Source organism: Balaenoptera ricei, chromosome 13 (genome assembly GCF_028023285.1).
Source record: "Balaenoptera ricei isolate mBalRic1 chromosome 13, mBalRic1.hap2, whole genome shotgun sequence".
NCBI lineage: Eukaryota > Metazoa > Chordata > Mammalia > Artiodactyla > Balaenopteridae > Balaenoptera > Balaenoptera ricei.
Window position 1 is genome coordinate 50,575,994 of NC_082651.1, and position 17,587 is coordinate 50,593,580.

Sequence of the window (17,587 nt, forward strand, 5' to 3'; positions counted from 1 at the left end):
TGTTTACATTTTATTTATTTATTTATTTATTTATTTTTGGCTCTTTTGGGTCTTTGTTGCTGCTCGTGGGCTTTCTCTAGTTGCGGCGAGCAGGGGCTACTCTTTGTTGGGGTGCACAGGCTTCTCATTGCGGTGGGTTCCTTGTTGCGGAGCGCGGGCTTTTAGGTGTGCGGGCTTCCGTAGTTGTGGCATGTGGGCTCAGTAGTTGTGGCTCGCGGGCTCTAGAGCGCATGCTCAGTAGTTGTGGCATATGGGCCTAGCTGCTCCACGGCATGTGAGATCTTCCTGGACCAGGGCTCGAACCCGTGTCCCCTGCATTGGCAGGCGGATTCTTAACCACTGCGCCACCACGGAAGTCCCAAAAACCATTTCTTTTTTTTTTTTCTTAACATCTTTATTGGAGTATAATTGCTTTACAATGGTGTGTTAGTTTCTGCTTTATAACAAAGTGAATCAGTTATACATATACACATGTCCCCATATCTCTTCCCTCTTGCATATCTCTCCCTCCCACCCTCCCTATCCCACCCCTCTAGGTGGTCACAAAGCACCGAGCTGATCTTCCTCTGCTATGCGGCTGCTTCCCACTAGCTATCTATTTTACGTTTGGTAGTGTATATATGTCCATGCCACTCACTTTGTCCCAGCTTACCCTTCCCCCTCCCCATATCCTCAAGTCCATTCTCTAGTAGGTCTGCATCTTTTTCCAAAAACCATTTCTTAACATTCTATTTACTGACTTGATTATTTTTTGTGTGTCTTACCTTAACTCTTTATGTTTGAATACTTTTTTTCAATATATAAGAAATATATTGAATATTTTATACATGTAAAGCATTTGCTGTATGCTGTGGTAGATAGAGATACATTTAGATGTATATCTACCCTTAAGGAATGTTAGAGTACAATACAGATGAGGCAGTAGGATAATAGTTGAGTGATCTTTGATCTGACAGACCTGAGTTCAAGTCTTGTTCCTGTCATTTATTAGATCTCTGGTTTTGGTTATGTTCCTTTATCTCTTAGTGCGTTCTTACTTACTTGAAAATGAGGATAATAACATCTTAAATAAATACAAGGATTTTGGGAGGATTAAATAAGATAATGCATATCAACACTTAACACAGTGCCAGCGTAAGAAATATACAAAAAACAATGGTATGAAAAGACAAATGGTAAATTCCATTAAAGTATATATAGCTGAAGTGCAGTGGGGAGGAGTTTAGTTTTCTAAGACTGGAGAAGGCTTCATGGAATTGATAGAATTTAAGTTGATCTTTGAGTAATTTTCTTTTTAATGATTGGAATTGGAGAAATGGTTATTTCAGTAAAAAGAGTTTTGTTAAAACTTTGGTGTATATTATTCCAGCTAACTTTCTGTATTTATAAAAAATTGATTTTGTACGTACTATTTGCTTTTTTTTAGTATTTTCTCACTTATGTATATCTGAGAACAGAATTTAATGGCAGCCTACTTTTAGTCTTTTGAATATAACACCTATTTAGCGTTTTTCCTGTGAAGAAAAAAAAAATTAAAATATCCTTGCGCATAGAAATCTGGGTCATGTCCAGCATCAATAGGTAGAAACTTTTAAGGCTTCTGTTGCTAAATTGCCTACTAGAAGGGTTATACTAATTTATACCCCAACAATAGTATTTGAGAGTGCCTGTTTATTTGCATTAAATATTTTGAAAAATCCATATAGTAGAGGAAAAACAGATATAGTCACTATCCAAAACTTGGTTCCTGCAAGAGTTCAGATATTGAGGATTATTGCATTGTTTGTATTGACATATTTGGTTCCTGAGTTTTATTTATTAATTTTAAATTTATTTATTTATTTTTGGCTGCATTGGGTTTTTGTTGCTGCATGCGGGCTTTCTCTAGTTACGGCGAGTGGGGGCTACTCTTCCTTGCAGTGTGCGGGCTTCTCATTGGAGTGGCTTCTCTTGTTGCGGAGCACAGGCTCTAGGCGCATGGGCTTCAGTATTTGTGGTACGCGGGCTCAGTGGTTGTGGCTCGTGGGCTCTAGAGCGCAGGCTCAGTAGTTCTGGGACACGGGCTTAGTTTCTCCACGGCATGTGGGATCTTCCCAGAGCAGGGCTTGAACCCGTGTTCCCAGCATTAGCAGGCGGATTCTTACCCACTGTGCCACCAGGGAAGTTCTGGTTCCTGAGTTTTAATAACGAGTAGTCTACTGTTATTTAGAAAAGCTTTTCCCACTTTGAGATCAGATATTCAGTTAAGCTTTTTTCTAGTTTTTATGAATTGTTTAATTTTTAATCCATCTGGAATTTGTTTTGGTGTAAGTTATGAAGTGGATCTAATATTAGTTTTTCCAAACTATTACTCATTGATCTTAGCGTCCATCTAGTTTTTCACTGTTTTGATATGACACCTCTGTGTTACACAGAAGTTTTAAGTATATTCCTGGAGGTCTATTTTTAAGCTTTTTATTGTTTAATTAATTGTTTGGTTTTAATTTAGTTGCTTCATGATATATTTTAGTACCTGAAAATATTAAACCACATTGCTAATGAAAAGTTATTTATTCCTTGAGATAAAACTTCAGAATTTTTTTGTTGTTGTGTTGCCCTCCTCCCCTCACATTCTGTTGGAATTTTTATTGTAATTGCATAATGTTTATAAATAGGAGCATGAGTTGACATCTTACAGGATTGATTTTGCCACTTCAGGAAGCATAATGTGCTTTCCCATTTATATAATCTTCGTGAAACTTTGTGGGGGTTTTCCTTTATGTAGATTCTGCACGTTTCCTTTATAATTATTCCTAGGTATTTTTATTTCTTGTTCTTGTAAATGGAATTTTCACACACCTTTATCATTAATTGTTTTGTTTTATTTTTGATAACAGTTTTATTGGGATACGTACCTTACATGTCACCCATTAAAACTGTACAACTCGGTGGCTTTCACTGTATTCACAGAATTATGCAATCATCACCACAGTCAATTTTAGAGCACTTTCATCACCTCAGAAAGAAACCCCACCCCGTTTAACTATCACTGTAAATCCCCTGTCCTCCCAGCCCTAAGCAACAATCTACTTTCCGTATGTATTTGCCTATTTTGAATCTTTCATATAAATGGAATTATAGTATATCTTGTGACTGACTTCTTTCACTTAGCATATTTTCAAGATTCATCCATGTTGGAGCATGTATCAGTTCTTCATTCCTTTCTGTGACTGAATAATATGACATTGTATGAATATAGTACATTTTTTTTTCTTTTTTGGCTGCACCGTGTGGCATGCAGGATCTTCCCCTACCAGGGATCGAACCCATGCCTCCTGCAGTGGAAGCGTGAAGTCTTAACCAGTGGACCAGGAGGGAAGTCCCCACATTTTGTTAATCCATTCATCAGTTGATGGACATTTGGGTTGTTTCTGCCTTTTGACTCTTATGAATAATGCTTTTGTGAACATTTGTGTAAAACGTTTTCCATGGACTTAGTTTTTACTTCTCACAGGTACTTGGGAGTGGAATTATTTGGTCAAACGGTAACTCAGTTTTACTTTTTGAAAAACTGCCAAACTGTTTTCCAAAATGCTGCAACGTTTTATATTCCCTTCAGTAGTGTATGAGGGTTCCAGTTTCTCAACATCCTCATCAACACTTGTTACTTTGACTGTTTTATTCTAGCCATCCTAGTGAGCTTAAAGTGGTATCTCATTGTGTGTGTCTTTTTTTTTTTAATGAGGAATCTTTAGTTGTGGCATGCGGGATCTTTTTTGTTGTTGTTGGCGGCATGCAGACTCTTAGTTGCGGCATGTGGGATGTAGTTCTCTGACCAGGGATTGAACCCAGGCCCCTTGCATTGGGAGCGTGGAGTCTTAGCCACTAGACCACCAGGCAAGTTCCTCTCATTGTGGTTTTGATTTGCCTTTCCCTGATGAATGATGATGATGAATATCTTTTTATATGCTTATTTGTCATTTGTATATCTCCTTTGGCAAAATGTCCATTCAGATCCTTTGCTCACTTTTTAATAGGGTTATTTATTTTTTATTATTGGGTTGTCAGAGTTCATTAATATATATTCTAGACATGGGTCCCTTATCAGATATATAATTAGCAAATTTTTTCTCCCATACTGTGGGTAGTCTTTTCGCTTTATCACTACTGTTCTTTGAAGCACAAAAGGTTTTAATGTTGAAGTTCAGTTTATTTATTTCTTTTGTTGCTTGTGCTTTTGGTTTCATGTCTATTGCCAGAATCCATTGCCAAATCCAAAGGCATGAATACTTACTCCTATGTTTTCTTGTAAGTTTAATAGTTTTGGTTCCTATATTTAGGTCTTTGATCCATTTTGAGTCAATTTTTTGTACATGGTAAGAGGTAAGGGTCCAACTTCATCCTTTTGTATGAGGCTGTCCAGTTGTTCTGGCACCATTTGTAGAAAGACACTTTCCATTGAGTGATCTTGGCAGCTTTGTTGAAAATCAGTTGACCGTGGATGCATGGGTTTGTTTTTGGACTCTCATTTCTGTTCCATTGATTTATATGTCTGTCCTTCTGCCTTGGTTACTGTAGCTTTGCAGTAATATTTGAAATTGGAAAGTGTGAATCTTCTAACTTTGTTGTTTTTCAAAATTGTTTGGCTGTTCTGGGTCCTTTGAGTTTCCTTATGAGTTTTAGGATTAGCTTTTCAATTTTTACAAAGACGCCAGCTGGGATTCTGATAGAGTGTGGTGAATCTATAGATAAAGCTGAAGAGTATTATTACTATTTTAACAAAGTAAGTCTTTTGATCCATGAACATGGAAGGTCTTTCTGTTACTTAGATTTCTTCAACTTTTTTTGACAGTGTTTTGTAGTTTTCAGAGTATAAGTTTTGCATTTCTTCTTATTATATTCCCAAGAATTTTATTTTATTTTATTTTATTTATTTTTTTTTTAATTTTATAACTACTTTATTTATTTATTTATTTATTTTTTGGCTGTGTTGGGTCTTCGGTTCGTGCGAGGGCTTTCTCCAGTTGCGGCAAGCGGGGGCCACTCTTCATCGCGGTGCGGGGACCGCTCTTCATCGCGGTGCGCGGGCCTTTCACTATCGCGGCCCCTCCCGTTGCGGGGCACAGGCTCCAGACGCGCAGGCTCAGTAGTTGTGGCTCACGGGCCCAGCTACTCCGCGGCATGTGGGATCTTCCCAGACCAGGGCTCGAACCCGTGTCCCCCGCATTAGCAGGCAGATTCTCAACCACTGCGCCACCAGGGAAGCCCTATTTTATTTTTTTAAAGTCATGAGATGTCACATTAAAGTCTCCTTTTTAAAAAAAATTATTTATTTATTTAATTTATTTTTGGCTGTGTTGGGTCTTAGTTGCAGCACATGGGCTCTCTAGTTGAGGCGTGTGAGCTCAGTAGTTGTGGTGCGTGGGCTTAGATGCCCCGCAGCATGTGGAATCGTAGTTCCCTGACCGGGAATCCAACCCACGTCCCCTGCATTGGAAGGCGGATTCTTTACCACTCGACCACCAGGGAAGTTCCGAATTTTATTCTTTTTGATGTTATTGTAAATGGAATTGTTTTGTACATTTCATTAAGAAATTTTTTTTTTTAATTTTTAGCTGCATTGGGTCTTCATTGCTGCGTGCAGGCTTTCTCTAGTTGCGGTGAGCGGGGGCTACTCTTCGTTGCGGTGCGCGGGCTTCTCATTGCGGTGGCTTCTCTTGTTGAGGAGCGCAGGCTTCCATAGTTGTGGCACGCAGGCTCAGTAGTTGTGGCTCACAGGGTCTAGAGCGCAGGCTCAGTAGTTGTGGCTCACAGGGTCTAGAGCGCAGGCTCAGTAGTTGTGGCACACGGGCTTAGTTGCTCCATGGCATGTGGAATCCTCTTGGACCAGGGCTCGAACCTGTGTCCCTTGCATTGGCAGCAGACTCTTAACCACTTTGCCACCAGGGAAGTCCCCTGTTTCATTTTTGCATTGCTTATTGCTAGTGTATAGAAATGCAATTGATTTTGTATCTTGCAGTCTTGTTAAACTTGTTTATTAATTTTCTTTAGTGATTCCTTAAGACTTTCTTAGGATTTATACAAGATCATGTCATCTGTGAATAGAAACAGTTTTACTTCCTTCTTTTCAATTGGGATATGTTTTGTTTCATATAACCCTTTATTATTAAATCTGTATCTTCATTTGGTTCCATCATTGGTTCTCAAAGTTTGATGTGTGAACCCTGGGGGTCCCAGAGAGCCTTTCAAGGGGCCTGAGAGGTAAGTCATATTTGCCTTTTGGTTGATATTTTCACTGGTACTGCAAAGGCGTGGTGGATAAAACACATTGCAGGAAATAACACAGTGCACTAAGTAGTTAATAAAATCTTTGCTGCCAAGCACTTGCTGTTTAAAAAAAAATTTCACTTGATGCCTTTGATGAAGCAATGGATATTAATATTATTAAATCTCAAAAGCTTATGTGCATGTCTTTTAATATCCTGTGATGAAATGAGAAATGCATATAAAACATTTTTTCTGTGTACTGCAGTAAATGGTTGTCTTAAGGAAGTGCCCTCATGTGATTGAGTCGTAAGCTGAACTAGCTGCTTTTTTCATGAAACACCATTTTTATTTGAAAGAATGATTGACTTAGAGGTTATCCAGATTTGGGTATATGGTGTGCATTTTCTGGAATGAATGAGGCAAGCATGTCACTTCAAACAAGACTGATGGTGTTAGTTGCCAGTGATAAAATTGAGCTTTCAAGAAAAAATTAAGATTTGGAAAACTTGTACCTGTCACTGTGAGTTTGACAGCTGCCCAAAACTTACGGATTTTTTTATGAGATTGATGGAACTATTAATGATACGATTTTTTGATATTGTGTAATGAAATATGTCAACAGTGGAAAGATCTACATAACTTAGTGAGCCAGTATTTTCCATATCACCAGTGCATGATGTTACAAAATCATTTATGGGCAAAAAGTCTATTCAGAGAGCAAGATAGATCAGTGGATTTTAATGTAACAGTACTGATAAGGTTTTAGATTTCACATTGCAACTTGTCTTTTAGAAATTAACACTTGGGGCTTCCCTGGTGGTACAGTGGTTAAGAATCCGCCTGCCAATGCAGGAGACACGGGTTTGAGCCCTGGTCCAGGAAGATCCCACATGCTGTGGAATAACTAAGCCCATGCACCACAACTGATGAGCCCGCGTGCCACAACTACTGCAGCCCGCGTGCCTAGAGCCTGTGCTCTGTGACAAGAGAAGCCACCGCAATGAGAAGCCTGCTCACCGCAACGAAGAGTAGCCCCCACTCCCCACAACTAGAGGAAGCCTGCATGCAGCAAGAAAGACCCAGTGCAGCCAAAAATAAATAAGAATAAAAAGAAATTAATTTAAAAAAAAAGAAATTAACAGTCATTGAGTTTTGGTGTAATATCAAAGAAGAATATCCAAAATTATCTGACAGGGCTGTTAAAATAGTCCTCTTATTTCCATGTTCAGATCTTTTAAGGATGGATTTTCTTTATTTGCTTTACCAAAACTATATGGCAGCACATAGAATGCAGAAGCAGTTAATGAGAATCCAGCTGTTTTCTATTAAGCCAGACTCTAAAGATATTTTCAAAAATTTAAAACAGCGCCACTCAAGTCACTGATTTTTTAAAAATGGAAAACAGGTAATGAATTTATCGTTTATAAACTAATGAATAAATATTCCTAAATTTTAATTCAAAACACAATAAATATTAATAAATATAAGTCACCTAAACATAAGTTCTTTTAAGTTTTCAGTCTTTAAGCACGTGAAGGAGCCCTGAAAACAAAGGTTGAGAACTGCTGGGCTGCATAATCTTAAAATTTTCCCTTTCCTTATTCAGGGTTTTGTTACTCGAATCCCTTCAGTATGGAGATTACTCAGGGTTTAGTCCTTTGCTGTGTATATTATGAAGAGGTTGAAGTAAGGATTCAGTCTACTCTCATGACTTCATTATCTTTCAGAGTATATTTCTAGCACTGACTGATTTTCCAAGTGTCAGACCAATATCCTTAACTTAGTGCTAGACATTTTTATTTAAGTATCCTTCATCCTCAAATTCAACAGAAGTGAAACTGAGTCCTTCATCTTGTACTCATATTTATTTTTTTGCTTGCTTCTTTACCTAAATCTTGCTTAACTATGAATTTCTCATACTGGAATTTATTTTAGTATTTGTTCTACCTTCCGTACTTTAGAATGATGCCTCTGGAACTTTAATGTACATATGATCACCTGGAGATTTTCTTAAAAAGGCAGATTAATTCAAGCAGTCTGGAATTTTGCCTGACTCCTCATTCTAAGAAAGCTTCTACATGATGCTGATGTTGTTGGTCTTTAGTACACACTTTGAGTAGCAAGGCCTTAGAATACGTTAATTCCATTTATTCTGCTCCTGTCTTTTATACTATTGTTGTAGTGTATTTTAATTATATTTTTAAAGTTTAATAAGACGTTATTGTCAAGTCAGTATTCATTTAGATTTACCCACTTTTATCCTTTCTGTTGCTGTTCATTCTCTTTTGCATCTCTGGGCTTTCATCTGGGATCATTTTTCTTTTAGAATTTCCTTTAGTGTGGTTCTGCTGTGGATGATCTTTCCCATATTTGCTTGTCTTTTAAAATGAAGATAAAATATATTTTCAGACAAGCAAACACTGAAATAGGGTATTGAATTACAGATTTGTGGGTGCTGTTGCTTCTTTCAATAAGTCATTCCATTTAAAAAATTTTTTGGTTTAAATAGTTTATACTGAGAATTCAGCCATCAGTTTTACTATTGCTTCTTTAAAGGTAAGTTTTTTCATCTGTCTGATTTTAAGATTTTCTCATTGTCTTAGGTCTTCAGCAGTTTTACTGTGATGTGTCTACGTCTCTTTCTGTATTTATTTGCGAACGATTCATTCTTTTTTTTTTTTTTAAATTAATTAATTAATTAATTTACTTTTGGCTGTGTTGGGTCTTTGTTTCTGTGTAAGGGCTTTCTCTGGTTGTGGCAAGCGGGGTCCACCCCTCATCGCCGTGCGCGGGCCTCTCACTATCGCGGCCTCTTTTATTGCAGAGCACAGGCTCCAGATGCGCAGGCTCAGTAGTTGTGGCTCACGTTGCTCTGCGGCATGTGGGATCTTCCCAGACCAGGGCTCGAACCCCTATCCCCTGCATTGGCAGGCAGAGTCGCAACCACTGCGTCACCAGGGAAGCCCACGAACGATTCATTCTTGAATCTGGTTTGAGTTTTGAAAAGTTAGTTTTGTAGCCATTATTTCTTCAAGTATATGTCTTCCTCATGATTTCATCACTTTTTGGAATTCCAGTTACATAAATGCTATATGTTTTTCATCATCTTCCTTCACTCTTTTGCTCTTCTGTATTTTCCATCCTTTTGTCTTTTTTGTGTGTCTGTACTTCAGTCTAGATATTTATTTTTGACCTACCTTCCTTAAATTGTATGTAATCTAGTATTAAAGCCATGTATTGAGATCTTAATTCCAGTTATTGTATATTTTAATTCTAAAGCTTTTGATTCTGTTTTAATAGTTTTCAGAACTTTGCTGAAATTCTTCATCTTAATATCTACTATCTTGAACATATTGCTGTTATAAAGTTCAGGTCTGATAACTAATTAATCTTATTTTTTTCTTACTTCCCTCCCCCACCTCTGTTTTGATTATGTGGTTTATGGTCTTGTTTTTTGGTATGCTTGATAAATTTTTTTTAACTTTGTTATAGAAAAACTTAGTCGTGTAGAAGTAGGAAGGTTCATAGCAATGATATTTATGAATCTGTCACTCAATCAATAATTACTAGCTCATAGACAATTTTGTTTCATTTGTATCCTACTCATTCCCTTTCCCCCACCCACTGTATGATTTTCAAACAAATCCAAGTATTATATGTTACGTGTATACATTTCAGTATAGTTCTCTAAAAGACAAATACTTTAAAAATACATAACCACAATATCATCATTACAACTAAAAAATTAAGAGTAATGTAATACAAAACATCTAGTGGTCAAATTTCTCTCATAATCTAAATTTTAAAAAGTTTTGTTTAATTTTTCCTTTAAAATTTGAATCAAGGTTCAGATGAAGTCTATTGTAGTCGCTGATTCTTTTGTTTTTCCTCCCCCGCTGCACAGCTTGGGGGATCTTAGCCCCCCGACCAGGGATTGAACCTGCACCCTCAGCAGTGAAAACATGGAGTCCTAACCACTGGACTGCCAGGGAATTCCCAAACTTACTCATCTTGTAACTAGAAGTTTGTACCCTTTGACCAACATTGTCCCATTTCTTCCACCCCCCACTCTCCTGGCAACCACCATTCTACTCTCTTTTTCTGTGAGTTCAGCTTTTTAAGATTTCATGTATAAGTGAGACTATATAATGTTTGTCTTTCTCCGACTTACTTCACTCAGCATAATGCCTTAAAGGTCCATCCATGTTGTCACAGATGGCTGAATTTATTCCATTATATATATGTACCACAGCTTCCTTGTCCATTCATCCATCAGTGGACACGTAGGTTGCTTCCATTTCTTGGCTTTTTGTTGTGAATAATGCTGCATTGATCATGGGGGTATAGATATCTCTTTGAGATAGTAATCCATTTCCTTTGGATATGTACCCATAGGTGGGATTGCTAGATCATGTTCTATTTTTGCATTTTTTGAGGAACCTCCATACTGTTTTACACTGTGGCTGTACCAATTTACATTCCCACTTACAGTACACCAGGGTTCCCTTTTCTCCAAATCATCAAAAACACTTGTTATCATTTGTCTTTTTGATGATGGCCATTCTAACAGATGTGAGGTGATAGCTCATTGTAGTTGATTTGCATTTCCCTGATGATTTGTGATGTTGAACATCTTTTATGTACCTGTTGGCTATTTGTATGTTGTCTTTGGAAGACTGTCTATTCGGGTCATTTGCCGTTTTTTAATTGGTTATTTGATTTTTTTGCTATTGAGTTGTATGAGTTTCTTATATATATACTTTTTATTTTTTATTATTTTTAAAGATTTTTTGATGTGGACCATTTTTAAAGTCTTCATTGATTCTGTTACAGTATTGCTTCTGTTTTTTATGTTTGGGTGTTTTGGCTGTGAGGCATGTGGGATCTTAGCTCCCCGACCAGGGATCGAACCTGCACCCCCTGCATTGGAAGGCGAAGTCTTAACCACTGGACCCCAGGGAAGTCGCCTTTATATATTCTAGGTATTAACTGTTTGTAAGATAAATGGTTTGCAAGTATTTTCTCCCATTCTGTAGGTTGATTGTTTCTTTTGCTGTACAGAAACTTCTTAGTTTGATGTAGTCCTACTTGTTTATTTTGTTGTTGTTGCTTGTGCTTTTGGTTGTGATAGCCAAAAAAATTGTTACCAAGACCACTGTAAAATAACTTTTCCTCTCTGTTTTTGGTTTTAGGTCTTATATTTGAATCTTTAATCCATTTTGAGTTAATTTTTGTGTATGGTGTAAGATAAGGATCCGGTTTCATTCTGTTGTGTGTAGCTATTCAGTTCTCCCAACACCATGTGTTGAAGACTGTTCTTTCCCCATTGAATATTCTTGTCTCACTTGCCAAATATTAGTCAACCATTTATGCATGGGTTTATTTCTGACCTTTTCATTCTGTTCCGTTGGTTTGTGCGTCTCTTTTTATTCCAGTACTGTTTAATCATAATTTTTTAAAGTGTTTTTAAAAATTATCATAATTTTGTAATATAATTTGAAATCAGGAAGTGTGATGCCTCTAGCTTTGTTCTTTCTTAGTATTGCTCTGACTGTTCGGAGTCTTTTGTTGTTTCATGTGAATTTTAGGATTTTTTTTCTCTTTTTCCTTGAAAAATTCCATTGAAAGTTTGAGGGATGTCATTGAACTTTTAAATGGTTTTGGGTAGTATGGACATTTCAACAATATTAATTCTTCTGCTTTGTGAACATAGGATATCTTTACATTTATTTGTGTCTTCTTTAATTTCCTTCATCATTTTCTTATAGTTTTCACCTTCTTGCTTTAGTTTACTTCTAAGTATTTATTATATTTGATGCTATTGCTATGGATTGTTTTCTTTCTTTTTCAGATAGTTCATTGTTAGTGTATTGAAATGTAACTGATTATGTTGATATTGTACTCTGCAAGTTTACTGGATTTGTTTATTTAGTTTTTTGTTTGTTTTTGGTGGAGTCTTTAGGATTTTTTAATATATGAGGTCATGTCATCTACAAACATGATACTCATCTCAGGTATGAATCCCACTTGATGATGGTGTATAATCCTTTTAATGTGCTGTTGAATTTGGTTTGCTAGTATTTTGTTGAAGAATTTTTACATGTATGTTCATCAGGAATATTGACCCGTAATTTTCTTTTCTTGTATCCTCATTGGGCTTTGGTATCAGGGTAATGCTGGCTTTCACTGTAAAATGAGTTTGGGAGTGTTCCTTCCTCTTCATTTTTTTGAAGGGTTTGAAAAGGATTGGTGTTAATTATTCTTTAAATGTTTGGTAGAGTTCATCTGTGAAATCATCTGGTCCTCGGCTTTTCTTTGTTGGATGGTTTTGATTACTAATTCAGTTCCCTTAGTCATTATTGGTCTGTTCACATTTTCTATTTCTTCACGATTCAGTCTTTATAGGTTGTATGTTTCTAGATATTTATCCATTTTTCTAGGTTGTCTAATTTGTTGGCTTATAATTGTTTATAGTAGTCTCTTAAGATCCATCAGTTGTAATACCTCAGTTGTCTCCTTTTTCATTTCTGATTTTGAGTGCTTTCTCTTCTTAGTCTAGCTAAGGATTTGTCCTTTTTTTTTTTTTTAATCTTCTTAAAGAACCAGCTTTTAGTTTAATGGATTTTTTTCCTATTTTTCAAGTTTCTATTTCCTTTATTTCTGCTCTGATGTTTGTTATTTTCTTCCTTCAGCTAACTTTGGGCTTAGTTTGTTCTTTTTCTGGGCTTAGTTTGTTCTTTTTCTAGTTTCTTGAGGTGTAAAGTTAGGTAGTTTATTTGAGGGTTTTTCCCCCCCTTAACATAACATTTATCTCTGTTAAGTTTCCCTCTTAGAACTACGTTTGCTGCATTCCCTAAGTTTTGGTATGTTGCATTTCCACTTTTGTCTCAAGATATTTTTTGATTTCCCTTTTGACTACTTTGACTCATTGGTTGTTCATACATATGTTGTATATTTTATTTTTAAAAAATATTTATTTATTTGGCTGTGCCAAATCTTGGTCACAGCACACGGGATCTTTAGTTGCAGCATGTGGGCTCCTTTTTTTTTTTTTTTTTGCGGCATGTGGGATCTTTTTAGTTGCAGCATGCGAACTCTTAGTTGTGGCATGTGGGATCTAGTTCCCTGACCAAGGATCAAACCTGGGCCCCCTGCATTGGAAGCATGGAGTATTAGCCACTGGACCACCAGGGAAGTCCCTGTATGTTGTTTAATATCCACGTATTTGTGAATTTTCCAGCTTTCTTCCTGTTTCTCATCTCTATTTTATACCATTGTGGTTTGAAAAGATAATTGGTATGATTTCTATTTTCTTAAATTTGCTAATAAGACTTCTTTTTTGACCTAACATATGACCTGGAGAATGTTCCATATGTGCTTGAGGAGAATGTGTGTTCTGCTGTTGGATGGAATGTTCTGTATATGTCTGTTAGGCTCATTTGTTGTAAAGTATAGTTGAAGTTCATTGTTTCCTTGTTGATCTTCTGTCTGATCTATCTATTGCTGAACGTGGGATATTGAAGTTTCTTACTATTTTTGTATTGATTATTTCTGTCTTCGGGTCTGTTAGTGTGTGCTTAATATATTTAGATACTCTGATGGGTGCATATATATTTGCTGTTTTTGTATTCTCTTGATAAATTCACCTCTTCATCATCATATAATGACCTTCTTTGTCTTCTGTTACAGCCTTAGGCTTAAAGTGTATTTTGTGTGGTATAAATACAGCTATTCCTTCTTTCTTTTTGTTTCCATTTGCATGGAATATATTTTTCCATCTCTTCACTTTGAATCTATGTGTGTCCTTAAAGTTGTAGTGAGTCTCTTTTATGCCACATCTAGTTGGATCTTGTTTGTTTTTGTTTTTGTGTTTTTTAATTTATTTATTTTATTTTTTGCTCCATTGGGTGTTCATTCCGGTATGTGGGATCTCTCTAGTTGTGGTGAGCAGGAGCTATTCTTTGTTGCGGTGTGCGTGCTTCTCATTGTGGTGGCTTCTCGTTGCACAGCACAGGCTCTAGGGCACATGGGCTTCAGTAGTTGTGGCATGCGGGCTCAGTAGTTGTGGCTTGTGGGCTCTAGAATGCAGGCTCAGTAGTTGTGGTGCATGGGCTTAGTTACACCGCGGCATGTGGGATCTTCCTGGACCAGGGATCGAACTTGTGTCCCCTGCATTGGCAGGCAGATTCTTAACCACTGCGCCACCAGGGAAGTCCCTTTTTTTTTTTTTTTTTAATCTGTGCAGCCGGACAGTGCCTTTTTTTCTTTTTTTGAATTTTATTTTATTTATTTTTTTATACAGTATGTTCTTATTAGTTATTTTTTTATACATATTAATGTATATATGTCAATCCCAATCTCCCAATTCATCACACCCCCCCCCACCCTTGCCACTTTCCCCCGGACAGTGCCTTTGACTGGAGAATTTATTTACATTTAAAGTGATTATTGATAGGTAAAAACTGACTGCTGCCATTTTATTGTTTTCTTGCTGTTTTATCATTTCGTTTTTCCTTTCTTCCTCTCACTGTCTTCCTTTCTGAACTGATGGTTTCCTTAGTGGTATGCTTTGATTTCTTTTTCCGTCTTTTGAATATCTACTGTAGGTTTTTGCTTTGTGGTTACCATGAGACTTAAGTAAAACATTTTACAGATACAGTAGTGCATTTTAAGCTTATAACAACTTTGCGTAGAAAAACTCAACTCTTTTAGTCTTGCTCCCAATTTTTTGTTTTTGATGTCACAATTTACATCTTTTTATATTGCGTGTCCATTAACAAATTATTTTAGCTATAGTTATTTTTAGTAGTTTTGCCGTTTAACCTTTATGCTAGAGTTAACTGATTGACATACCACTGTATTACAGTAAAAGCCTTCATTTCCAAAGGACAACTTTTCTGGGTATTCGTGGTTGGCAGTTTTTTTCTTTCAGCACTTTGAATATATCATCCCATTCTTACTGGACTTGTGAGATTTCTGCTGAGAAATCTACTGATAGCTTTATGGGGGTGCCTGTGTGAGGAAGTCTTTTTTTCTTTTTCAGGTAGTTTGATTGTAATATGTATTGGAGAAGATCTTTTTGAGTTGAAATTTTTGGGAAACTATGAGCTTTATGAACTTGGATGTCCAAATATCTTTACAGATTTGGGAAGTTCTTAGCTATTATTTCTTTAAATAAACTGCTGTTCCTTTTCCCCTCTTTTTTTCTTTTGGGACTCCAGTAATGCATATATTGTTTCTCTTAATTGTATCCCAGTTTCTGTGGGCTTCCTTCATTCACTCTTTCTCATTCTTTTTTCTTTGTTCTTCTCTGACTGAATAATTTCAGTTGACTTGTCTTCCACTTCACAGATTCTTTTTTCTTCTTTTTTTTTTAAAGATTACTCTTTTTTAAAAAATTATTTATTTATTTATTTATTTATGGCTGTGTTGGGTCTTCGTTTCTGTGCGAGGGGCTTCTCTAGTTGCGGCAAACGGGGGCCACTCTTCATCGCGGTGCGCGGGCCTCTCACTATCGCGGCCTGTCTTGTTGCGGAGCACAGGCTTCAGATGCGCGGGCTCAGTAGTTGTGGCTCACGGGCCTAGTTGCTCGGCGGCATGTGGGATCTTCCCAGACCAGGGCTTGAACCCGTGTCCCCTGCATTGGCAGGCAGATTCTCAACCACTGCGCCGCCAGGGAAGCCCTCTTTCTTCTTCTTGATCAAGTCTGCTGTTGATGCTTCTTGTCACATTTTTATTTCATTCATTGTACTATATTTTTTTAAGCCACATTCCTTTTTTTTTTAATTAAATAATTTATTTATCTTTGTCTGCATTGGGTCTTCGTTGCTGCGCACAGGCTTCCTCTAGTTGCGGCGAGCGGGAGCTACTGTTCATTGCGGTGTGCAGGCTTCTCATTGTGGTGGCTTCTCGTTGCGGAGTACAGGCTCTAGGCACGCGGGCTTCAGTAGTTGTGGCACACGGGCTCTGTAGTTGTGGCTCATGGGCTCTAGAGTGCAGACTCAGTAGTTGTGGTGCACGGGCTTAGTTGCTCTGTGGCATGTGGGATCTTCCTAGACCAGGGATTGAACCTGTGTCCCCTGCATTGGCAGGCAGATTCTTAGCCACTGTGCCACCGGGGAAGTCCCCTCATTCATTGTATTTTTTAGTTCTGGAATTTCTGCTTGGTTCTGTTTTATAATTTCCCTTTTTTTAACTTCTCATTTTGTTTGTGTATTTTTCTGATTTCATTGAATTGTTTTTTTGTGTTTTTTTGTAGCTCACTGGTCTTCCTTAAAACGACTTCTTTGAATTATTTATTGGACAAATTGCAGATCTCCATTTTCTTGGAATTGGTTACTTGAAAATTATTGTGTTCCCTTAGTGGTTTAATGTCACCTTGACTTTTCATGTTCCATGATGTCTTGAATTGCTGTTTTTGCATGTGGAGAAGCAGTCATCTCCAGTTTTTACTGACTGGCTTTGGGAGAGACATATCTTCTGACAGCCCCGTTAAGAATTCTGAGCCTAGGGCTTCCCTGGTGGCGCAGTGGTTAAGAATCCATCTGCCAGTGCAGGGGACACACAGGTTCGAGCCCTGGTCTGGGAAGATTCCACATGCCGTGGAGCAACTAAGCCCGTGCGCCACAACTATTAAGCCTGCGCTCTAGAGCCCACGTGCCACAACTACTGAAGCCCGCGTGCCTAGAGCCCGTGTCCCACAACAAGAGAAGTCGCTGCAATGAGAAGCCCGTGCATTGCAATGAAGAGTAGCCCCCACTCGATGCAACTAAAGAAAGCCCATGCACAGCAACGAAGACCCAACGCAGCCATAAATAAATAAATGAACGAATGAATGAATTCTGAGTCTTTCTCAGACCTTTATTGATTGATTGGTTGATTGATTGCATTGAGTCTTCGTTGCTGCGCTTGGGCTTTCTCTAATTACAGCGCGTTGCTGTGCTTGGGCTTTCTCTAATTACAGCGAGCAGGGACTATTCATTGTGTTGTGTGGGCTTCTCATTGTGGTGGCTTCTCTTGTTGCGGAGCATGGGCTCTAGGCGCGCAGGCTTCAGTAGTTATGGCACGCGGGCTCATTAGTTGTGGCTCATGGGCTCTAGAGTGCAGGCTCAGTAGTTGTGGCGCACAGGCTTAGTTGCTCTGCAGCATGTGGGATTTTCCCAGACCAGGGCCTGCACCCGTGTCCCCTGCATTGACAGGCAGATTCTTAACCACTGTGCCACCAGGGAAGTCCATCTCAGACCTTTTTTAACAGATAGGTCTGTTTCTCATTTCTTGTTTTCTTTTGGAGGGTAATTCTAAGATTGTTGCTGTCTCCTGATCATAGAAAGACAGGTTGAGT

At 37.8% G+C, this 17,587-nt stretch overlaps 1 protein-coding gene across 7 annotated transcripts in view; it reads left to right on the forward strand.

The window, feature by feature from the left end:
• USP34 (ubiquitin specific peptidase 34) overlaps positions 1-17,587 on the forward strand; it is a 236,701-nt gene that overhangs the window by 14,680 nt on the left and 204,434 nt on the right. The window lies entirely within an intron of this gene.